This window comes from Rhopalosiphum maidis, chromosome 3 (assembly GCF_003676215.2).
Source record: "Rhopalosiphum maidis isolate BTI-1 chromosome 3, ASM367621v3, whole genome shotgun sequence".
Lineage (NCBI taxonomy): Eukaryota > Metazoa > Arthropoda > Insecta > Hemiptera > Aphididae > Rhopalosiphum > Rhopalosiphum maidis.
The window spans coordinates 35,487,541-35,515,506 of NC_040879.1; the positions used below are offsets into that span (position 1 = coordinate 35,487,541).

General features: G+C 32.6%; 1 protein-coding gene across 2 annotated transcripts in view; it reads right to left on the minus strand.

Annotated features, from left to right (window-relative positions):
• LOC113559411 (E3 ubiquitin-protein ligase mind-bomb-like) overlaps positions 1–27,966 on the minus strand; it is a 39,608-nt gene that overhangs the window by 3,665 nt on the left and 7,977 nt on the right. The window lies entirely within an intron of this gene.

The following is a 27,966-nucleotide window of genomic DNA, read 5'->3' on the forward strand; positions in this document are numbered from 1 at the left end:
TCTTCAAAATGTATACATAGTCCGTCTCAATTCAAAACTCTTAAATGTTTGTTCTCAAATACTTTTAAAATAATGTAAATATTACTGATTTTACAGCAAATTCAACAAAAGTTTAAAAGAAACTGCATGTTGTGAGTACGTCACAGAATATACAGAATAATACATTTGTTTATTATATTTTGATTTTAGCAATATGTTTTTATTCTTTTAGGTGACTTATAATAGGTACATTGCATTACATTTTACATTGCATTGAAGTGGTATATTATTATTTGTTAACTCCTCGATATTTCATAATGCATATTTATAATAAAAAAATAACAATGCATAATAACATAAAAATCGGTTTTATATTTCCGTAGAAGTTAAAAATATAATCTTTATGAGTATTAATAATTATTATACACGTAGTGTATACAGAATTAACAAAAAATCAAAATACTAAAGAAACTATTTATGTATATTTTCCAATGTTATTAAACATAAATAGTTAATAAATATTACATATATGTAATGGGATATCAATATATAGGTTATAATGGTATTATATTAGATGTATAAAATAATATAGCAAAAGTCGAGTAGATGCGATGTATGAGAAGATGTATGTGAGTAGATGAGGTCATTTTGGGATGACTCCGAAGTTATGTAACCATTGACCATTGACGTTATTGTTGTGACCCTAAAATATGTATTGTACACATTTGTTTTATTCTGTGGCATAATGGCCGGGAATACATATACGATATGCCACTCAATAGTTAAAGGTACGTTAATAGCATAGTGATATATAGCGTACTAATATTAAATATATTAAAGCTGCTTGCGCCGCAGGTCATGCGCGCGTACATTATTATATTATACCTATATGTGGTTGCGAGAGCTTTGCAGTGTTTTCAATTTGCGCTAGATGAAAAAAAAGAAACACGATGCGTGGGGGGGGGGAGCGATCACATATGGCAGGGGTTATCGTCACCACTAGCAGTAGAGTACCGAAGCACACAAATCGTATTTTTTTAAATTAATAAAATATATACAGGGTGATTCGACATTTATGTTACAATTATTTTATTATACATATTATACAGTTTATTCATAACAGAGAACAATTTTCTATTAGGAAACTTTTTTGTATTTAGAACTACCAAAAATGATAAGTAATTTTTATATTTTTTTTTTACAATATTTTAATGAGAGTTTTGCGGGGTTAACTTAAGAAATTCAAATGAGAACCTAGGATCACGAGGAGAACTTTTTCAACGTCTTTCAATACATAAAAATTGAAATTCAGACGAGTAGTTTTTGAGAAATAAGTATTTAAAGTTTAGGTGAGTGGAGTAGTAGAATAACATTTTGCGGGGTAATCCTGTACTATTAGTACTATACAATACCACTCCGTTCAACTAAACTTTAAATACACTTAAATGTACTTATAATTCATAAACTACTCGCCTCAATTTCAATTACGAAATATTCCAAAAAAATTATTTACATTAAAATAGCAAAAAAAGTATAGGTTCCTATTTGAATTTTTAAGTTGACCTCAAAAACCTTCCTAAAATATTGTAACATATTTTATACTAGTAATAATATAAAAATTACTTATCATTTTAGATATTTAATTTTCGTAAAAAAATATGTTTTTTACGAAATTTTTTTTGATAACTTGATAAAATAGCGGTAACATATTGAACCACCCTGTACACACACACACACACACACACACATATTTTTTTTATCGAAACGTTTATTGAATCCGAGTAATCCTTCCTACCCCCTCGGGGTTATCGTTTTCTTTATGTCAATATATAAATACGAGTATACTATTATTTATGTGTACACATGATACATGTTGTACGTGCAATATTGTATAATAAAACGTATCGTAATCATAAATTGCACCACCGCCATCACCGGATCGACGCGTACGACACATGTATATAGCATATTATCATCACATCATACGTGTATTATATTATGCATATTATAATTGGCTTTTATATAATATATATATTATTCGTTTGATGTTTTGGGCTTTTGAGAAGAGACCCTCTCCCGCAGATGGATTAGGACAGAGGCCTTTATGCGTGCGGACATTACTATTAATTACTATTTATTTTATACACGCGCAGTACCACAACCTTCCGTATTCGACGTACCTATATATATATATATATATATATATATATTTATTTAATATGAGCCAAAGCAATATAGGATACTTACTTAAAGGTGATGAGTTTAAACCATCTAAAATGATATGAGGGTAGATGGGTAAAAAATAATATGTTAACGGTGAAATGAATATTATAGTATTCATACTATATTATACTATATACATTATAATTACTAAAATTTAAAGTTTTGAAAATTAAAAAGATGAAAACTTAAATTGGGCAATAAGAATTTCCAAAAGTGCAGTTGACCTATTGGATATGAGCAATTAAAATAAAATAATAATAAAAGCATAACATATTTCGTTATTTCATTCAAAAATATTAAAAATTAAATATATATGTTTATTTAAAACCAATGGGTAATGATAAATAAAGGAACAATAATCATATCAAAAATTTAGGAAGGCGGGTATGAAAGCTAGGTTATTAATTATAAAATGGACATAAAATAAAAATACTCTTATAGATATTTGAAATATTTTTGAAAACCTCACTATCTTTTATTCTTGATTAGATAGTAAAAAAAAAAGATTACTAAAATGATATTAAAATGTTGGCATATAAGTAACCAGAAAAATATATATAACGCCACCCTGATTCATTAAGGTTATGTGTTAATATTATTTTAGCATTTATCGTTATTTCGGGTTTATTGATTCCGACGAAACATCCTGTTTCCGAAATAATTACGAGTATGTATCAATTCTGGAGACTATTTATACCAACAACTACAATTTATAATATTTATCTACTGCGATTCTACTGATCTTTAAATTAATAAAAACAGTAGAAAGGCAGCCATACGTTTTAAAGTATATTAAACAATTTTAACACAAGTAACGTTTTTAAGTTACTATTTTCTAATCTCGACAATGAGTCGAAAGTCATAATTTTGAACTTAAAGGTCAATTTATAATATAAATTAAACTGTAGGCGGCTTTCTAATTTTTTTATGCATTTAAAGCTCAGGTAAACCAAACGGCGGACTCGATACAAAATTGGCGAAATCGATATACCCCGTTCGTGGGTCACACGCGATTAGGAGCGAGCAATGGTGGGTTTAAGTTAGAACCCAACCATTTTTTTTAATAAAACTCAGCGTCTATGTACCTATTGTATTTATACGTTTTTACTTTGCTTGTGTGTACAAGATATCGTCTCGGACTGAAAAGAAGACACATTTCCTGCAGTACGACCAATGTATCATATATATATGAATGTATGACTGTATATATATATATATATATCGCCGCGCGCACGGGACTTTATACAAAAATAAGCTGACAGCAGAGATAGGGGTAATGACCGCGGTGCGTGACGGATTCGGCGACGGTATCAAGTTACCGACTCATCATCGTTGTCGTCCTATCGACCTACGAGGATCCTGTTCCCAAAAAGGAACTGAAAATACTCGCCGGAAACATTGTAATAATAAAGTTAGAATAACACGAGTATTATATTAAACGTGTCACTAAGTGCGTTGCAGGTAGCTTCAGATAAATTATAGATAATAATATACAAACTATACGATTATTATTTTAAAATAATTAAAAATAAAATAAATAGACGGTGTAATAATTATTAATATACAGGAATTCAGTATTGTAATATACTATTTGCATGAACAATTCTTAATCACTGCAGTTACGCACCATTTTTTTTTAATGCAGTTGCATTAGTCGCGTATAATTTAAATGTATTATTAACGTCAAATTCAGGCAATTCGGTAACCAAATGAGAATTATTATACCTTCAATACGATAATTTTGTATAATTAAAATAAAGTAGACTATAAAAGGTTTTTGTATATTGAAGTTAAAAGTTTTATAGCGAATCATTCTTATGATCCTTGAATTTTGCCCTACATGTATATGAGTGTGCTGACTGCTGAAGAACACTAAATTTTATTTCTCAGTCACATATTCAGATTATGTTAGATTATTACTGTAATCGGACTTTTTTAATAAGATAGTTGAAACATTATATATTATTCATAAAAAAATTTAAAATTTCTTCGATTTTATACGTTTTTTTTTTTTTATTTTATCACTGACTTAGAAACTATCCACAAGTTGTTAATTAAAGCTTATCAAAATACGATAAGTAAAATAAAAGTAATACGAACGTAAAACAGCAAATTTGCGTTAAGCGGAATACATTTTATGCTGTTAATTTTAATGTTAGAGTAAATTTACCTACTATCAAACTTAAGGTAATAATATTATCTAGGGCATCTCAAAAGCTTTTATTGATATTTCAATTTTAAAGTGAGTGACGAGTATTTTAAAGTTTCAATATTTTACATAACTATAATTCAAGCAAATTAAAATATGAGATTCCCTAGATAATGTGATTACCTTAAGTTTGATAATAGGTAAATTGACTCTAATATTAAAGCTAACAACATAAAATGGCTTCCGCTGAACGCAATTTGCCATGTTTATATTCGTAAAACTCCCGTCTTCTTAAAGCTGATCAAAATAAGTTTCAATTAACAACTTGTGGATAGTTTCTAAGCCCGTAATAAAATAAATTAGTAAACGTAAACAATGAGCAAAAATAAAAGTAAATTGATCCCAGAATTGTAATTAAACCAGAAACTAAGTGGTTAACAAATTTACAACGATAATGGTAAGTTTGATTTTATAGATTTTCAGTCTATCTGAAGATGATTTCAATTTTTAAGTAATTTTTTCGTCATTCGAGGTGGTATTACAATATAATTGTATATATAAATAAGTGTGCATTTTGATAAATTTTATAACTCAAGATCTACCAAACCGATTTCGATAAAAATTTTAGGGCATATTAAGATTGATATGTAGATGGTTTCTGTGAAGTTTGTACGCTGCTAAACGCACAGGGGTCGGCTTGTTCCATATACAATGAAATGTTCAAAATATTTAGACTTACTTTAAGATAACGTAACTTTAGACCTATATTTTAACCGTTTTTTAGCTTATAGAGTTAATAACAATATAATATTAAATGTATCATAATAAAATATTTTAATAATTATTATATTATAATTTATAACATATGCGATGTTTTTGACATGAATTAATTTAACGTACCCTAATAGTATAATAAATTATAAAATATCCTTAAAAACAGAGACTGTCTCAAACACACCAATACACCGTTATATACGCTCAGAATTGGTTTTTCTTATGCAATGATTTATCATTGAATTCAAATTTAACATATTCATTACAGTAGTTATCTAATCAATGACAAGATAAATCTATTACACAATACAAAGATGAGTTTTTTGAATTTTTTTTTTTGTTATTTAACTATAAAAGATAAAAAATAATTTATTTTGGATTCTGAGTAGAACAGTGATGAGCCGACGAAAAATGTATTAATTTTCAATTATTTTTTTTATCTTATACTTACAGTAAAATTACTTGGATTTTTAACTTATGGGGGGGGGGGTTAATTTCTCTGGTAGAGAATTGGAACTGGTTGGTACTTTGAGGAGTTGGAGGGTAAAGGTAAAATCCTCGGTACTTTTCTTAATAATTAAGAAAAACAAAAAAAGAAATTAAGGACAAATGCAAATTTTTACGCTAAACTAGTTATTGACAATATTGATTTCTTCACATTTGTTACAATTAAAAAATGAGTAACTGTAGAAACTTGAAATTATTTCCAAATATTTATATTATCATTTTCTACAATTGGAATTAAATGTTTTGATTCTTTGGGCTATTTATAAACAATACAATTTTTTTTTTGTATTTTTTTTTCGATCAGTTTGAAAATATGTTGGTTTTTGGTAAAAATGAAATCCACTACTCTACCATAATACTAATAGTAAAATAAAAAAAAATGTTGTATACAACAGAACGGTTTTCAAATGATTTTTTTTATTAATAACAATTATGAGATATTTTATAAGAAAAACTAAACATGACATAATAATGATAAAAATAAATAGAAATCCTGAAAATTAGTAAGTTTGGAGATAGGAAATAATATTATCTACAATTTTTATACATTGTAGGTATATAATGTATACATGTATTAATTTAAAAATGTTCTAATTATTTTATAAAAAATTTAATTTAAAAAAAATGGTTTTATATTTAAAAATATAGAAGGAACTTTATAAAACGAACATCGGAACATACTATACAATATGGTGACAATGACGCGGTCACCACTGCAGTATAAAATATCGTCTAGTCTAGTTTATATAGTCTGTGGGCTAACCAGCTAGATATAGGACATTATAACGGTCAAAAAGGATTTGGTTGGATCAAAACCGCAGCCGAGATGAGGTGACCGCGGATTGTTGGATATACAGCAGTAGTATAGGGAAGGTGGGAAACTTGCAGTGACGGCGGTTTGTTCCGTCGAATAACTTACCATATTAGCGAATCGATTTTACACAACCACCAGCCGAATTTGAGTTTTTTGGTAAAGAGGGGGGGGGGAGATAATAACTTTTGACAAATAGTCCCTATAAACTCTAGTGACGTGTTGCCAATAGCAAATATATAAACTAAAATCGAAAATCCAAAGCCGTACCTCATACTAAATCGTCACGAATATACTTTGATTTATTTCGCGAGCAATGTCAGTAAAAAAGATTCTTTAAAAGTTCCACGCCACGTGCTAAAAGATCTCTCTACATAACGTAAAATATGGCGTTAAATTTTGTTTTCTTTGTAATAAGCCACGACATTTAAATTTAAGAAACAAAAAATTAATATATTTTTGCTCCTCCATCGTAAACCGTCAATTCAGGGATGTTTAATTCATTTTATATGTATCACCGAGGCAAGATAAAAATTTTTTTTTTACAGGAATCCGGCTACATAATATTATTATAGTACACTATTCGAAACACAGCCAACAACATCACTAATTTAAGCGTACGACGATTAAAATATTATAAACACGCGAAGGCGGCAGTGATTTTATATATCCAACGTGTTATACATGTGTGGTGCGTGCAGCGTGGAGTTATAGCGTTAAACAAGTTCAAATACAAATACTTTATGGAGTGTTCGCTCGTTAGGATTTTTAGTTTATATTTATATACAAATCGTTTGAAGTATTCTTAAAAACGATTTTACGGCGTTTTTAACACAAATAAAACACTCCATATTTTGTTTGATTTACTTGTAACTTTTACATTGTTTTAAAATTAAAGTCAAGTATTGAAAAAGAAAAGCAAAAAATATAGAATTCTAATAATATTTGGCTGTTTCAGTACATAAAAAGATTTTTATGGAAATAGATGTTTTTTTTTAATTTGTTTTTTTCCAATCAAGAGAGATTTATTCGAGTATTGTTTGATTATTCGATTACATCGCATTTATGCCAACAATAATGCCCAATCAGTTTATTTTAAATACTTAACGTATACTTGAGTTTTGTTTATACTTCAATATTTTCTACAATATAATCTTTGCAAGAAATACCACACCGGTGATTTAGGTACCAACGGCTGTGCGTTACGTATATATTGTCAACAGCTGCAAGAGACAAAGGAAAACTATTAGTATCATTTGGCCTGCAAGATGCTATTTTCAAAAGTGAGAAACATTATTTCCTATAAAAGTCTAAAAGTCTTTCCAGTTCCAATTTCAAAAAGAGTATAAAGATTACTATTTTTTCACATCTGTTATAAAAGTTAGATCATATACTAGTTAATGCAAGTTTTTCTTTTAAATATATAAAATTACAAAAACACGATTTGAAACTATTAAGTATAGAAATAAATAGAAGTAATTTTAAACGGCATTACTATATGCAATTAATTGAAGACTACTAGAAACTTAATATATTCAAATCAATAGCGAAAAGTAAAAAAATAAATACCTATAGGTAATTATTGAAAATGAAAATTTTTTACTGTGGAGTCTACACACCAAATTAATAATCATTAACGTTATTAAATAAAATTAAAGAGTTTAAAATAAATGAGATTAAAAAATCAAAACATACTGAATGAATAATTTTGAGAGTACATGAATAATTTATAGTTTTTGCGATCAGAATTTTTCCAGAGAAAATAATATTGCATATTCTTGACTTTTCAAAGTATTTACTGGTAGTTATTACATGTAACATATTATTACTTATTACTGCAGCCAACAATTATAATCAAAATATTCAAAATATAATATAATAATTAATAATACACAGTTATAAAATATTTAAGTGTTATAACAATAACATTGCTATTCAAAATCACTGATGTTAGATTTAATTAATAAATTAGAAATATCTTCTACGTCATAATATATAGTGAGAATTTCATATCAAAAAGTAAATTGTACACTAATAGACGCTGGTTAACAATTTAAAAAAAAATTAGACGTTCACTTTAAACATAATAATATTATGAATTACTTTAATATATATATTTCTATATTACACACTCTATAGTTAAAATCGTATCGTATCGTTATACATAAATGAGATAATAAATTCTTTATAAAAATAACTCATTGAAAAACGTGCTTTTTTTTAAAAAAAAAAAATGTATTTTAAAAATGTTTTAAGTTCAGTCAGGCTTAAATTGTGTGTACTTTAATTTTATATTTATTTTAGATAAAATTTTGTGGACGCGACCGTAGAAAAAATTATTTCTATAATTAAAAACTACTCCGACATAAACGTATAAACAATACCTATATTATTACAGTGAAATACAAATATGAAATAAATATCAATATCAAGTGCCAGTATTATCGTGACCGTACGTACACGTGATATTATTACTACTACAGTAAAGCGGTTAGAAATTAAGCAAAAAATCAATATTTTTACATTTAAAAATTGCGTGAGGTCGAAAAACATTGCTTCTTTTAACAAAAAAAAACCCAGTACAAAGAGATTTGTCGATGATACTTACATATTATAATGTTTATTAAATATTTTTATTTGTATTATATCGAACTAAATGTTAATAAATGACTTTTTTTTACATTTCAGTAATCGTGATGATGTACTTCCAGGTGTATTGGATTACTGATATTTCACTCAGTGTATATTAAATTCTAAGCCGATATCGTTGGTAACCAAAATATTTTTAATTGCACTGAACGATACATCGGCAATGGTGTTATTAGTAAACGATAAATAGAGAGTGGATTTATATATGCAAATGCATTTTTAATTTTTTATTAGAAGCCATTGGATAAAAATATGATTTCGTTGTACGTAAACAATAAACAGGTTGTGCAATTTAATTATAGAATATCATACACAGAATATTTTAATAAAATTAAATATATTTTCAAAATATTCCTAGTTGTTTTAAAATCGGATTCGGGATTACTTTATTTCAAAATAAATTAATACCTTTACATTGTACCAGGATAATATTTATAGATCCTAAACATTTCTTTACATATCGCAATACAATTTACTACATACCTACCTTATTAGTGTAATTTATAAAATAAATAACCTAAACACACGAAAACATATTGATAAATTAATAATGATTCTTAATGTATTTTTTTATGCCGATCTCGTAAAAATAGTATAATATTATCTGTATAGTAAGTCGATTTACTATAGGTTATTTTAATAATATTGATGAGCGCTACATTATACATAATTTAGCGCGCGTATTTATTGCGACATTTTAAATGTATAGATATATGAACATATATCTTAAAAGCACATAAATCTACTGCTTAATAATGATATCCGATGGTTGTAAAAAGAAAATAAAATCCCAAGTTTCGTCCCTTTTATACGATGACTATATACTCGTACGATATGGGATCGGCGAATCGCCATCGTTTGTGTGCAAGTGTGCGAGCGAGTACACGCACGCATGTGTGTGTATGATGCGAGTAAGTATGTGTTTGTGTGGTACGTTTGCTTCACGAAACTTTGGCGGGTTGACAATAATATTCGTCTCGGTCCGACTGTCATCGTGGCCGTAAAATGTTTAAAACTTTCAGTTTTGTCGATTTTGTATTGAACATAATATATACATGGTAAAAAAACGCACATTTCCGAAACCCCGGACTGGTGCAACCAACAGCGACATAACGCTCTGCACACGTAGTAACGACGACCAGACGACGTGAGGTAGCGGTGTGCGCGCGACCAACCATCGGCGGTGGTGTTGAATTTCACCGTTGCTGCTGCTACGCGCAGACACACGTATACACACACACGCGAGCCCGCGAGCGTGCCTCCCCCGCTACCCATCGCCGACGGTTCCTCTCACCCCATGCCAATCGTCACACCTCGTTCGGTGATGCGTCTACGGGCGTTTTAAATATACACACACTCGGGACAAGGGTGATAATAATACAGTAACGCACACGTACAGTGCCGGTAATTCGACTTATGCGCGGGAGTCTGGTGCACCGGCGGTGGTTATTTTTAGAAACTCTGTACGCAAGCGGGTTACGTATACAGCCGTCCGATCGTACATATATAATATATTACATATACTTGCGGACTCTTCTTGAACAGCTTCGGAGAGATGACCGTAAATGGCGAACGGCGGGAGGGATACGCGACGGTGCGGGAGGGATCTACGGTGCGGGGTACACGAACGAACGACGACGTTCCGCAGCTGCAGTAACCGCCGCCACCGCTGCTCGGGAAAACGACCAACGCAGAGGACCCCCCCCCCCGTTCGCGCCGATGTTTTTGAGATCGCGGGTGTGGAAGGGGCACCGGCACAGGAGTTTTTATTATAGAACGGGACCGGTGGCTGCAGCGGGAGAACACGCCACCACCGGTGCGACACACACGTGTGCCATGTGTGTACCGCGCTTATTATAAACATACAGACGTCGCATTCCTGCCGCACGCATTCAGGCTAGTGTTTATGTATATATAGAAAGAGAGAGAGAGAGAGAGAGAATGAGAGAAACAGTTAACGTATGTATCGTGGTAGAAGCGGCAACGGTGGAGGTCCGTTCTTTACGGAGTGGGGTAGAAGATGAGGGACGACGGCCGTACGGGCAGGCGAGCAACAGCAGCAGATTCGAGAACCTGGTGCGTGTGCCAATAGTCGGGCGGACCGCTCGTATAAGTTCAACGGCAGGCCGGCTTTTGGCGTCAGTCGAACATCAGCAGCGACCGGAGAGGCAAAACGGACACCTTTGGCCACGGTAAACACGGTCACTGGACAGACGACGGACGGCGGGATCGGCCAACACGACGACGACGACGGACGCAAAGACAAGATCAGGCAACAACGGCGACCTCGACCACAATAAGTAATATCATCTCTTCGACCATTAACAATGTATGTTCCAATGAGTGTAACTATAGTTTACTATTACTTTTCCCAAATCGTTAATCTCGAGTTAGTTAACAGAATTTTTTTTTTTTAATTTCGATCTCTATACCTAATAAATACCTCTATACTATAATATAATATAATATAAATATAAACGCTGTAACGCAGCCGAATTGTATAATAGAACACAATGTAATCGATTAGGTATAACAAAGTCGGTCGGACGCTGCTGTACGCGGCGCGCCGCAGTATATAGTCTCACCGGAATCATATATAGTACTATCGTCATCACACAGTCGCACACACACACACACAACGCATATACTATGTAATGCCATGTAAGCACACACACGCGTACAAATAACGCAATTTCGAATCGTGATTATACGTGTCGTCGTCGTCGTCGTCACACAAATGGATACACGACGGCGCGTAGTCGATTCGATTATTCGGTACACGGAGCACACACACACACACACCCACCCACGCACACACACGCACGAGGAGTTTAGCCCGGTGACTATAGCGGCGGCGGCCCGAATTTACAGCACCCCCGACACGATTATAATATTATCGTAATATTATATTCGATACGAATAATACCTGTGTAACGATAATTAATACGTTTCCCGGTTTATACGCGAATCGAGCGTGATATTATCGCCGTTACATTACCATAATGTACCGACAAATAATCTATATTATGTATATGTATATGTACACGCCGTTTGTATTGCGGGCATTACGATTTACAATGCATTATAGATAGAACCACAACTCACTGTATAGATGCAATTAAAAATACACACGTACACGCAACGCTGCCACTGGATCGTACGTTATAAATAGATAATGGGCGATGTGGCGCGGATTTGGCGAGCTACGCGGCGGCGGCGGCGGTGGCGGCCGTGGCGCCGACGGGGTAAACGGGAACGGCGGACGATCGAGGAAGAGGGGGGGAGACGGGACCGTTCTGGTGGTCGGTCTAATAATAGCGACAGCGAGCTGCCGCATTATTTTTAGCGACGATCCGCGGCCGTTGGCACCGCGCCGTGCACTCGGACGCGCGTAAGCGTCGAATAGGAAGCGGTGTGGCCCCAGCCGTCGCATGAAGGGCTCTACATAGAACTGCGGCGGAGCTTAAATGCGAAATATGACAATAATTATAAAAATACATGGCGAGTATAGTGCTGCGGTACACGAAATCACGAGACACGACGGTTGCGATTCATCACCCGGCGGCGGACCGGAACCACAGCACCACTCCGCGACATCCCCGGCACCAGAGTTCCGTACTTCTTGTATGTTCGCATAGTGTGCACGAGCCGTTTGGCCGAATTTAACGACGTATGGAATGTAAAGAAGTATGGAGCGACGGGCCGGGCGACACATCACCGGCCACCCACCAGCGACCGTTGTATAATATTATAATGTGTAATAATACTAAAATTTTGTGTACCTATATATGATCCGGATATTGTTGTAATCTATGTCTGTATATAATATACCGTGTGAAATGTCTAAACGTTATATCAAACTATTATATTAATAGGTATCGCGGTGTAAACGACAAGGTGGTACATGTAACGCGACGTGTGTTCCGGGGTATCTGTAATAACGCGATCAGTGGCGCCGAACTAATTTTTTCAGGTGAGGGCGTGGCAATGGACATTAATTTATATCCACCTACCTCTTCACGGTATGAAACCTAAGCCGTGGGGGGGAATAGCCCCACACACCCCCTAGTCCATACTAATTTTTTAAGGGTCAAAATATTTTTTTCACAAATAAATTGTATTATTTACTGAATTTTTGCATTATTTAATACTTAAATTTTTAATTAGTATAGAAATTAGTTATATGATCATCAGAAAAGAATATTGATAAAGAAACTGATTTAGATTATATATTTTTACTTAGATCATATTATTTTGGTAATTTATCAATTAAAATATAGTTATCTCATTATCTACTTTTTCTAATGCAACCATAAGGTAGCGTGGTGTACGCTACGACGCTCTATGAATAGATAAGTTCACGATGTTTTATTTATAGAGGTATAAAAGGTACTTGTGATATAATAACATATTATACGAACGCGACCCCGGGCCACCGAAAACGCGCGGTTTCGACTGTGCGTTTATAATGTTGCGTGTGTCCCTTTAATAATATTATAATGATATATTGTATTGTGTAATATGTCATGAATAACCGGTGTTTCTTTTGCACTTGGCAGGTATACGCGCGAGGGCGTGTAACAATTTTTTTCAAAAAATAGATTTATTAAATGTTTGTGAATATACTATTATATTACTCGCGTGATTAAAGCTTGTAATTTATTATTATTACGAAACAATTGTTGTACGGTATTTACCACGATTATTATTTATAGACGTACTTTTAATACCAGACAATAATTTTCGGATGGTTGGCACGTGAAACAAGCGACGCTGTCATCGCGTATAACGTTACTACGATTATAATTATTGTGTTATTATTAACTCCCGTCACCGGTAGATGCGCGCGGGAGCCAAAATTGACACACAGTTACTAGCTACCGCGAGCTAGCTATGTTTGTATATGCACACTTCAGAGATTCGTATTGTTATTATGCTTTCTACTGTTCAGCTTACACCGAGTACGCATTACGTGTAAATAATACGGGTATTTACACGTTTACAGGCGTATAACGTATTCGGCGTAGTATTGACTGTGCGTACATACATGACGGCTATAAACTACATCACAGTAAACGAACTGACTCGGTGATTATGATCAATTTATCGGTCGGCAAACAGACACGCAGGCGAGTACGATATAATATTGTACATACATATTATAAATAAACTAATCGAATATAATTATTATTTGTAAACGATTTATTAGTATTATAGTAGTACATGTATACATAAGAGCTATGGAGTTTTACGCTAACCACCAGAAATGATGGCGCATGAACGTCAACTGTTTGTGGATGCGTACTACTGTGTATATACTATTATATATAACATTCTCGGTTCCTCTCTTTATGTCTATAATGTAATATACGCGCGCGAGTGTGTGTGTGTGTTGTAGTTTATTGAAGAATTCTGTGATACGGATAAGGCGTGCCGGAGTTGGCGGCGGAAGTATTTATAACCACGCGCGTCTTCGCAGTATACGCGTACGGCGCGCGCGTTCCAAGGGCAGAGAATTAGTGGGAGGGGGTGTCGTGGAGAAGGGACGGCGGCACGATAAATGCGGAACAGCGGGAGCGATCCGTTCCGTGCGCGAAAATCGACCGTGGCGGTGGCGGCGCATCGTTAACGCCACAAAGCTTATACACATCTCCTTCGTCGTCGTCGACTACCCACCTCCCTCCGTCACCACGTACACACATGAGGAGAGCGCGCGCGCAGTTATAGGAGTTAGGACGGTTCACGACGGTGTTACGCGCGCGCACCAAGGCCCATCCCATAGAGCGACGACGGCATCGACGACGGCATCGACGACGACACCACCAACGGTGGTATCGATTGCACGGTGGCGGCGGCAGTAAACGGTCGTCGACGCGGGCCGACTAGCTGGCTGGCGGTGGAAGAGGATGGAGCGGCGAGGCGGGTGAGAGAGCTGGCGCGAGCGTAACAGCGATGCGTAGTGTCGGCGGCCCGGGCCCGTGTAAGCTATAACACTATATGTGGGTGGAGAGAAACTCGAGCGGCGTCGGGGTTTGAAGCTTGAGGCGAATAACCGTCGTATTGTTTCAACACCGCCGCGTGACGAGAAGAGCACATAGCAGCGACGGTGTCCGTCGTTTTTTCGCGCCATCGCGCCGATAAATAAATATTTATGAATAACGGGGTCGTCAGACTATAACATAATAAATAATATGATCTTTATTCTTGACTACCGATTGCCCAGTGGGGCCCCGGTGTCCCTAGCAACCAGGCACGATGGGACTCGTTGTATCACAATACAAACTTCAAAACGTAAACATGACATATTATTATATACGACGTTTGTGATAACATTTCGTTCTTTTAAGTCCGGCCCCACCAATCCTCGTGTATTCGAAGAATATATTATAATGTCCTTTCAAACTACACCTACTCGTTGTATATATTTTACATCGATCTCTACAGTCACGCATCTTTGATGGCTGAGTACTTGTCAATACTCAGGTGGCATACGTATAACCTAAAATAATTTCTAACAAGTTTTTAGGGGCTTGGAAATAAAACTAAAACCCAATTTTCATCATTATTATGGTAATTTTCAGTTGTTCATTTCAAACACAAAACTTAGTAAATTAAATACAATTCATTAAATCAGTTAAATAATATGTACAGTATAATCATAAATATTCGCTATGAAACCCAATTTTAAGTATACACCAGAAAAATGAAAATAGAGGGATATATTAATATGTCATATTAATATTTACATAAATATTATTACAACATTGTCTATTAAAAATTGGTAAACATTCTATATGACCAATAAAATGCGTTTATTTTGCTCCATTATGACATATATATATATATCAACTGCGGATTGAAATAAATAATAAAAAGCTATATATTAGTACTTATTATATTGGATTTATGAATGTCTATGCCTACTCTGGTCACAAATATTTTTTTATAAATATATATATATATATATATATATTTATCACGTGAATATAATATACCCTGGCACGCACAATTATTAATGTCTAGACAATTGTAACTGATGACTACTGTCCCTATTTTTTTAACACGATATGAATTAATCATTTTTTTAACAGTGTCAGTTTCAAGTGTAATTACTCATTTATTATTTCTTTATGCGATACAGTTCTGACAAGAAAGTAATAAATGTTTAAATGTATTAATACTTCTTTATTTTACTCTATTTTTTCACAATCTAATAACTAAACAAATTATTTTTAACACTTATATAATATATTGTAGTTACTTTGTGAAATCTATCTTTTCATTAAATGGGCACGTATTTTACACACTTCGTAAAATACTAATATTTTATGAAACTATTATTTTTTCATGAAATAGTCACTCCAATTTGAAATTGTGTATTTTTTTTTCATAATATGGTCATTCATTTAGTGAAATAAATAACATTTATCTCATAAAAATAATCTTATTATTATTTATTTATGTCTCATATTTAATACCGTGTAATTATGTAAGATCTTTTACATCAAATTTAAATCTAAATTGTACAGTAAAACTTTCAATTAACGGTCACTAGAGAGACCATAAATTATGACCGTTATTTAGAGGTGACAATACATGGCATAAAACTTTATGGGACCAAAAAACCTAACCGTTACATAGAGGTGATTGTTAACGGAAATTTTTCTGTATTTATAAAAATAATAGTTATTCATAATAATATTCATAAATATTTAAGTCATATTAATACATAAAAAAAAGAAAAAAAGAAGTAATTATATGTTAGAGATAATTAACAATTTATATAGGTTAGTAGTTACTATTAATTACGCGACGCCAAGAGAACGATACGAAATAATACATTCGCTGCAATACACGATCAACTAAGAACTGATTTTTAATTCTTTGTACAATATAGAATCTAGGAGATATTACAATTTCCGATAACAATCTATATATATATATACACTTCTTACATGCAAAGATAATTCATTTTGGTAAATTGTTTAAAACGTTAACATACAACGAAATCGATCAACTCTACTACATTTATAAAAAGGGGAAAGTAAGTAATCGCTATTATCTATAATATAATAGGTGTCGAGTGTAGTTCGTCAATGAGTAAGTTACTGTTATGTATGTGTTAAATTTGAATTCTATGATAAATCATTGCATACAAAAAAATAGTTTGAATTAATTTTTACCGAAAACATACCATTTAAAAATTACATTGTGTATATAATAATATACAATAAAAATTTCAACCCTAACTTAAATTCTTACTCTTCGTTTATACATCTAATTTTTTGCAAAATTTGAACTTTAAATATCTATAAAAAATTGTATTTACTTATGTTTTAGATTTTTTGATTCCAGTATAGGTACATTCCAAGTGTATATATAGTGTATAATCTACGTACATCCAAAGCATTTACTTCTTTATTTGCTTTAATTTCCTTCTTTTCTGGTCGTTAATATTAATATTATGAAATAATTTTAAATTAATTATTAATAATACAATATTTTTAAAACAAATTAACCTAAAATAATGCAACATAAAGCGAAATAGAAATAAAAAAAGTAAATAAGTATAAATTAATAAACATAGGATAGATCAATTGTCCTTTATAGCATCAAATCCAACCACGTAGGTTTAAATTTATATAATATTTTATATATACAATAAATTATTATTAGCGCACCAATGACGATTTCCGTATAGAAAAATACACCCACACACATAATATCATGTGTGACGATGATGATGTCGTCTACGCATGGATGACGAGGGAATGAAATAATATCGTTAGCTAAGGAAAAAAGAAAATCAAAAATTTCTATTGATATTGTGTGTTTGATTGTTTCTATAATATAACTGTAACCTCAATTTCAAGATCAATAATTATATTTTGCAAGAGGGAATAAAAACACATAGACATTCTCGTTACTAAAATACATACATCGTTTGCAAATTATTTACACAATTAATAATATTGTTTACAAAGTTTATGAAAGATGTGATATTGACGATGTCGTTCATTGCATACGTACGAGCTAGGTAAGATGTGTTCAAAATTTTTAAACGAACAGTATTTAATAATATCACGCGACAACTGTAAATATACGTCATTACTGCACGCATAATATGTATATATTGTACATATATACTAATACTATAAGCATATCATCAAAGGGATCGCTTGCTATTGCCTCCATATGAAAATTGAATCTATACATACTAGTTGGGCACCGTGTTTTTCTACACCTAGTTGACTTGTAAAATACGAAAATAAAATGACCCACCAGTAACCTTGTACATTAGTAGTGTATATAGTCAGTAGACCCGAAAAGCCACAGCCGCAATAGATGAAAGGGCGCGCAACGCAAGTATACTAATATATTGACGGCGGCGTTTAAAAACGCTCGATAGACGACAGTCATAGAAGTTTTTGCGCTAAATTAAATGAAAATTCAAAAATGTTAAAGTTTTGTTTTCAGTTATTATAATTTACAACTATATAAATACCCTGATGACCTAGTAGTTTAAATATTATTTAATACTATTATAATAAACCTTAGGTATAAAATATTTAGTGTAAGTAAGTCATCTAAGTATATTCTATACATAGTATATATATATATATATATACAAGTACATAACATATATATATATATATAAGTAGATAGTGCGTTCGTCACGTAAGGTATGACTTTATTATATATAGTAAGCGATTTGCGATTACGCTTTTACCATTATTTCAAAATTATATGGAAAATTCATGACTTTCGTCCCATCAAATAGAGCGTGTTTTACGTTATACGATAAATAGCTTTTATCACGTATATAGAAATCAAAATACCCATATAAACCAAATTATATAGCTTTTATATACATATAATATGTAGAGTTCAAATATTTGCAATTTGAAAACCACTCGATCACACGATCGTTCATATCGCACAAATCATAATCGGCACGGGGTGTGGGACAGTATTACCTTTATTTTATCGTGGTTGCAACATACAGATATAGATGAAGCGTAGAAAAACCTCCACGAGTCCAGGTCATCGATATAGCTATTGTACCGTGAAAGATACGATATAAAACTACTTTGAATCTAATGGAAAAAAAATTCTATACCAAGCAGCTATATATATATATATATATGTTATATAGAGTATGGTAATATCAAACTTTAAACGCTCATGAAATTATAATACAAAAAGCAATTTTCTTGGACATTTATAGTTTCGATATTATAATGTATAATATAAATTACAAGTCGAGAATCAAATTTTAAACTCTTTTATATTAAATATTTATGAATGTACATGATGATTTTTATAAATAATAATAATAAAAACTGGAATATTTTCAAGAATAATAAATATTTGTGTAGGAGCTCATAAGTTATAATTTGTTTCTTTGTATAGTGCATACAAATTAGAATTTTGTTTTTTAAAACACATAACTGTATTTTAATAAAATATTACCTCAATTGAAATTAAAAATGTAATAATTTTTAATTATAATTAATAATATTGATTATTTACGATTTTTTTTTCATAATTCTAATAAATCAACATATTTTAATTGTTTTTAATAATTTTAGATTCGGATAAAAATACAGTTGCATGTATGAAGATTTATTGGAACGATAAAAATACTCGAACATTTCATAAAAGGTATTTTTAAATTTAAATTTAAAAATAGTATACACGTCGTAAAATCTTATACTTGATCAGTTTTTAATTATATTTTACTGTTTAACGAGTAATTAAAAATTCAAAAAGTAAAAGAAATAATAATTTAACAATTTAATTGAAGTAAATGAGTCTAGGATTTATATACAATTTTTTAATAATTATTTAAATTTTGTGCATTATATAAACATATTGCGGTTTTATGATATATCTAATAACACATAATTATAATTATTACAGCAATGTTTAAGCAATTTTTATGGACATTAATAATATAATATCTATCATAAATTAATATTATGCCGTTATGTATATATTATAACGATAGCCTTAAATATTAAAAATCATGTGATACAATCCAATCTAAAAGCCAAATCAGATATATTATTATTGAACTTATATTGTTCTTTGATAGGCATGGTGTTAATTCGACAATCAATTTATAAACAATTTCAATAAAATTCTGAGTATTTTAAGTAGTTCCTATCAATATAATGTAGCTCTAAATTAAATACATAAGATAGTAATTTAACTTTAATTTTGTGTAAAAATGTAAGTATTAAACCTACAAAAGTTACAAATTAAATTAAAAATATAAAATGGAGATATGTTTTGCTGTGCATTAAGTTTCTCGACTGTTTCAATTATATTTCGTACTGCACTTAAGTCACTACAAAGTATGTGTTCAATTTTATAAGCCATTGCATACGAAAAATGATTCCGAGTGGAGACAATGCAGTGTCAACTTCTATTTAATACACTCTGTATTGTTATTTGTTATTAATTTATATAAGTGAATGCCACATATTGTAAAATGGTTTGAATAAGTTCGTGGAGAATAGCTCAAAATAATAAAATTATAACAATTGTTTGAGAATACCTATAAATTATAATTTATTATATTATGATACGTTTGAATATCGTTCCATTATCAAAAAAATTTGAGCTTCAAACGAACAAAACAAATAAACGAATTAATGTTGCTTTACACTAAACTATTTTTTTTTTAATTTAGATACCTACTTAAATAACACTCGCTACAGTTATAACACATTTTCTAGTAACTTCTTGTATTCTTACATATAAAACAAAAATTAAATATATTTTTAAACTAAAAAAAATAGTGTTAACATAATTTAGTTTTTGTGAATTTCGATAAAATTTGATCTACAAACAGTTCATAAAAAACAAAAAAAAAAACAAAAATAATTCGAAATAAATGTAAATAGAACAAAAAAATCAAATAATATTTTGAAAATCATTTTTGAATTAAAATAAACACAATTTTATCAAAAACTACGTTCTCTTAAATATTTTTGTTTTTCCAAAGTTTTTTTCCAATTATTTTGAAGGTGCTGGGAATTTTTTACTTTTGATCCAATTTATTACCAAAAAAAACTCTCAAGTTTAGTGAGGACAAACACAAAACAAAATAAAAAGCAACAGACGTCATTGTAAAAGTATATCACTCATCAGAATTTAAAACCATCTTCATTAAATTAAAATATGTGCTATTTTAAAACTTTAAATTCTATTTAAAAATTTAGCTATTTTATAATTATTATAGTCAGTATAAAATGGTGAATAATTAATCCGTATTCATAAATATATCTGTAAACGTATATATTAAAACACTCTAAACTTCGAATTTAAATAATTTTAAACTATTGTTGAAACTTTTAATATACCCTGTATATACTTTGTACTGCATTTTTAGGTCTTATAGTAATAAAAAATGTAAAGAAAATAATAATCGTTATGTTATTATGTGTATAATCTCTAATATTAATTCAAAGCTTTCAAATAGCAAAAACGCACTCAAGATTAGGTTAATCCAATTTTCAGTACTCTTTAGTATGGTACTTATTTTTTTATATAATGAATACTACAATATAAAACCACAAAAAATCTCAAGAATTCAAATATATACCTACTAATATACTATACAGATGACAACTAAAGAAATATAATTATTAACTACGGACAACAGGAATCATTTATAAAAACCATACAGGAATATTTCAGTTTGGTAACACTATAATGTATAGTATAGTAGTATTAATTTGTAATAAACAATAACGGTTGCTCGTTAATAATAGTTTAAATAAAATGTTCAGATACGATATGAATCGTTGCAAAATATCAAGAAATTTAATGTTATTTCTAGGAAGATTTAAATGATAATAAACGCACATATTATTAATTGTGAAAAAAAAATCATGTTACGCTTTGTTTTTTAAATATTTACATCACAATATACTAGAATAAAAATTACCTAAATTTTAATTCAAATGTGTAAATTCAATAAATGAGTTTTATACTTTTCGCGATTAGTATCATAATATTATGTTATAAATTACAACTATAATAAAATACCTAATTACTGCGATAAATTAATTTTCGATTGATTTTATTTCAACAAAAGTTCGACGTCCCAAAATTAAGATAAACGATGCACAACCCTGCAATGTCTAAATAATAATTTTCCAAATTGAATACTGTCATACTACACATTTATAATCAGGGATGGATATATATGGCCACCGGAAAACTATGATATACAATTAGTTGAAAGGAATCGTGATTAAATACTACCATACACACACACACACACACACAAATATATAAATTATTAAATTATAAAATGTTAGTTACACAACTATGTTTAGTAGGTACATAATATTATAACTACAAGTACCAGTTTGTACAGATATATTTTTAAAAGTTTTAAATAAAGACAGTTCAAATGTATAATATTGTTATGTTAAAATGGTTTATGAATAGATCCTATTCTATACTCACGTATGGATTTATAAAATTGTTTTACCCTTTCCGAATTCTAAACTCGTATACCAAAATCAGGGAAAAGTAAAAAAATTGTTTTTAATGTTTATTTAGAATACTGATTTTCCGTAGGTACAAAGTAAATATTAACGAACAATAATAAATGTATAACGAAAGAAACTTTTTAGTAAAAAACCAAATTAGTCTAGAATCAAACTGGTAGACGGGGTTTTTTATTTTACATTTCCTGTTAATTGAATTCCGTAGCATGCGCGGCTGCTGCACCACAGCATTTATATACATTAGGCGTCGACGTGTAGTGAATGCAGTAATGGCAAATGGAAATATCGTTTTAAAAGGGACTGGCTGTATAGGGGGGTTGTAAGTTCAATGTCCAATTATAATAACCATAATAATAACATTATATTTATGTGACACGCGGTAATTGGCGGGTGCGCAATTAATATATATAATATTATTATATTAATAATTGGTGCGTTGGATATACGTGTGTAGACATAGTCGTGGTGGCTGCGGAGGTAGTGGTGATGTAACGACGATAATAATATATAATACACAACCATAACAATAATAACGTCGTGTATTATATCGAGAAAGTCACTGGTAGCGGGGGACGTGGTCGTTTGCAACGCAGAAAACGAGTTCAGTGAGAATATAGTGGCTGGCGGCGGCAAAGGCCGTCACTGGAAAGCGGAGACCGCGCGATTTATTATTATTATTCGCGCCTCGTCTCACCCGTCTAACCCGCCAGCCCGACGGTCGGTCGTCTGCCGCCGAGAGCCGCCGGTGATGCGCAAAACACCCTGCCTCCACTAAACCATAACGGCGGCAGTATAACGGGACGAGATTGCAAACTATATACGCTTGACGTGAACGCTACACACACACACACACACACACACACACACACACACACACACACACACACGCATACGCATATAAATATATATGTTGCCTCACTGCAGATAAAAAGGCATCCGCGGAGGGGGTAGTTACGACCAGATGGCTGACGGAGGGGAGGACAGTTTCTGCTCTCGTCGTGACGGGCAGAGAAGAGGCAGCCGCCGCTATTATCACCCCTCGCATCGTTGAGCGAGCTGGTGGCACGGCGCTTAAATACCACCGCCGTCGCTCACCCGGCCAAACGCCCTCCCCACCCACTACTCATCACCAAATAACCAGCTTCCGCCCCCCCCTCCGCGACTGTCACCCCCCGATCAGAGACTATAGCCGGGCAAAAAGTGTACCACGTACACAGAGACGGTGGCGACAATTGTTGTTGTCGTTGTGTGCTGCGGAACCGAACAGAGGTGCAGTGGAAACAACGGATACGGTGAAGCGGGGGAATAGGGCTGCAACCGCGCGCGGGCCACACCCTCGTCGCACCAAAACACCGCTCCGGCGTCACGCTACGCGGCGAGAGGCCGCGCGAAGGTTCGCTCGCAGGCTGCCAGCTCCGCGGCGACGGCGGCGGTCGACCGACTGGCCCGGGGGCCCGGGCTCAGGCCGCAGCCGAATAGCCGCCGCTGCAGCCCCGCGCCCCGCGCCAACGCAAGCCGGCGACCGAGTCCCGGGGATATTTTCGACGGCACGAGTGCCGCGGCCGCTGCGCAGACGCCGCTCAGCGACGACGCTCCTCCTAATATACGCTGACAGTATTTTACACAGCGGCGGTAGTACGCTGCACCAGTTACACCCACCCCCGTCCACCCGCGCATAACGCTAGCTAGCTGGTTAGCGTACCGCCACCGCCGCCGAGCTGCTGCTTGGCTGCTGGCTGCTGCTACTGCCAGAGGTTCCGCCGTAGTCCGTTCAGTCCGCGGCCGGCCATCGCGACGACCGTGCACTCGTGCCGCGTACATTAAAATTATAACATAGTCGATAGTTAATAGATAATAGTATATGTGTGTATGAGCACTCGGTCTTAGTACATTTTTTTTTCATAGTAATAAAACGCGCGCGTAGACTCAGCCCTTCCGTCCTATGACGAAACGGCGTCAATTCAATTTTTAAGTTTTTATTTTTTATATTTTTTATTACCACAAACACACGATCCCGTGATGATGGAGCACCGCCACTAAATACGTACGAGGGGGCAACACAGAGGTTAATCTATCGAATCTACACTGTATAATGGTCTGAATATTGTTGTAATCGTCGTAATGTCCGTAGTATACAATATAATAATTATAATAAAATTATATTACTTATAAGTTGTATAAGTAGTTTTAAGTATGAAATGTGTCTGCTGTGATTTGTTTATTACTAAAAATATGTACATCGTTGTAAGTGTCTTTTGCATTATAACACGTAAATAAATTGTTGGCACGGGTATTACGACGACAGTAATAGTTATAGTTAGTAGGTAGCTATATTGTTGTATAAATAGATCGCCTACGACGACAACAACGGTGGTTATTGCTATGACCAAAATATTGTATTTTTTTTCATATATATGATATTTTTGTATATAAATATCATACACATCCTTATTATTGTTGCTCTAATGGTCCATTTTAATTAGTTAAGTTCAATAGAATTACGTTTGTCATTAAAGCGGTACATTTGCAGCATCTTTATGGAGACAATCACTTTTCAGCGTCGAGATACTAAACTACTACTACTACTTCAACTGAGAAACGCGTGTAGCTGTAGCTGGTTGGATCTGGGCCAAATACACATATATTAATTGAATTGTGTGCGGTAACGGCAGCGTGCGTAAAGACAAATACAAAGTTTTCTATATGGTTCACTTCGTTCCCGATTATCATGTGTATTCTCACACATAATTTTCTGGAACTGTGATTGCGATGCTTTGCTGTTACTGCCGCAATTACATTTGGTCCCCTTCAACCAGCTGTAGCCAGCACGCGAAAAACTACAATTTCCACCAAAAATCATCTTATCTCAATAACGTGCTTTACTTATTTAAGATTAAATTGAATTTACCTATGTATTATAATTCAAACCCTTTAATATGTTAATATTATCCTTTAATATTTGTAAATTAATGAATATTATGTATTATAAATTATATATTATTATTAGGTATGTTGTATAATACACGCATATACTTATAATAATTTATAAAAACGATTATATGTGCATTTAATTTTAATGTATATCAACCGCAGTTTTATGTATTGTAATTTTTAATTTATAGATGTACATAAACTGTTTATACCTCCGTCAATATATACGATGGTGTTTAGCGGTAGTTTTTTTATACACATAGAACGCGCAGAACGAGGCCACCCTTAAACAATATCTTAAGGTGTGCAGGATTCGCGCAACCTAAAATTCCCAACACGCGAAACAACCCACAATATTCCTTTTCTCGGACGCTACATCACGTGACTAGTTTGAAATAATAAATAATAATGGAGTTGAATTTGTATATCGTTACTCACAACTCGAAAGAAATATTTGTTTCGTTTCAATTCGACTAGCATTTTTAATCTGTAGTAGTAACACGCAATATGCGCTAACACGTACATGTAAAATGTTAGCGCGTATTGTAAAACTTTAGTCGTGAGATCCATAATAATTTTAAATGACGATAAAACGTAAATATATTTGCGATTCAAGGCGTATACGCGTCAAAATCTTGATATACTGCGTGTGTAATAGACATTTTCGAAATTCCAAACTCCAAACACACAAATGATAACGTAAAAGATCCTTTTTTTTTGCTTTTAGCTTATTTCACTCATATTATTCGCAACAATGCAGTGTGTATCGAGAGTATAATTCAATTTGATTTTTATCGTTGCGCATAAATGGTCATAAAATTATATAACCTAACTCCAATTTAATTAAAATAAAAAAATTAAGCTGTGTTGATAAGTAGTACATAGTATCGGAAATTCGGAATGACAATTGGCGTACAGTTATGACATTATTGATAGGGAGGTATGCTAAACGGTAACGTATGTATCACAATGGTCCGGTAAAGCCTCCCCCTATACTCCTCAACCACTATACAAAAGGGGATGATTATAGAGTCGGCGCTTCCGTCCAATACTGGTGCAATGCGATGGCGGCTGAAAGTAGCATACGATGTCCGAGGGGCCCCTTTTTCTGGTTTTGTCCCGTTTTGGGACACACTACCACAAGTCATGGGTACTCCAACCACTGCATCCATTCACGAACAATGCCATCACATCATATGTGCACGATCACCGAGTTCCCCACGACCACACCCATGACCACATCGGCAGTGCGATCGAACAAACTGCTGCTGACCATAGTCTGTACACAATTGATAGAAGTGAAATACCAGGCTATATTACCACCAGCCATATAATCTTCCCCGTTACCGTTGAATTTTTTTAATTTTTATTCTTTGCTACCAACTATTTGCTCCTAATGTCCCACTTGTGTGTATATATATACACAGTGGCGTATTTACAGTAGAGAAGAGTGTTCCCGGGTTCAAACCCCCCCCCCCCTTCAGAACAAAAAAACATGGATCTATGCACCAACGCGCCGTAAGTTTTTAAGTAAAATATTATTTACGGAGTTATCGATAAACAAATTATAAAAATATTTTCCACAATCCACATAAACCATAATAGTTGAGCGCCGGTGACCGATGACGACCGTAGTCGACCGGGCAGAAATTCATTACGGCGATACGGTAACGGCACGGCAACATTTTTTCAGTTATAAATTAATATTGTTTGTATTCATTTTATTTCTTTACACCTAGTTTCAAAATAAGATGAAACAAATAATCTTTATCATATGATTTTTTTTAAATTTAACCCCCCCCCCCCCCAAGAAGTTATTGAAAATACGCCACTGTGCATACATATAATGAAGTTGATGTGAGGAGGGTCTAATTATAAATATATACTTGATAACCATACAAATTATAATCCAAATCTAATAAAAAGTACTAATTTTAAACATATTTAAACTGCTTAGTCGATAATATGATTTGCAGATAAAAAAAAGTAAATTTGGAAAACAACTTACTTATTTTGTTCGTTAAGTGGACAGAAAACCAATAAAACTTAACATATTGTAAAAAAAATACTTTTTATAGTACTTATTTTATCCAGAACTTTAAAAAAATCAATATTTTTTGTCAGTATAATAAATTTAATTTTCATTACAATCAAATTTCTAAATTCAAAACGTTTGATCATTAATCAAGATTTAAGTTTTTAATTTATAAGCTTAAGTTTAACTAGGATAGCTCCTATGATGCATTAAAATATACTCAATTTCTAAAAATATTTTTGAACCCATCACTTTAATTAAATAACAAAAAAGTCAGATAGAGAATAGTCAGAAATACTCTTAGACAGTCAGTGACATTATGTTGATATCTGATAGCATTGGAAAAACAATTTATTATTGTTTGGTTAAAAAATAACTA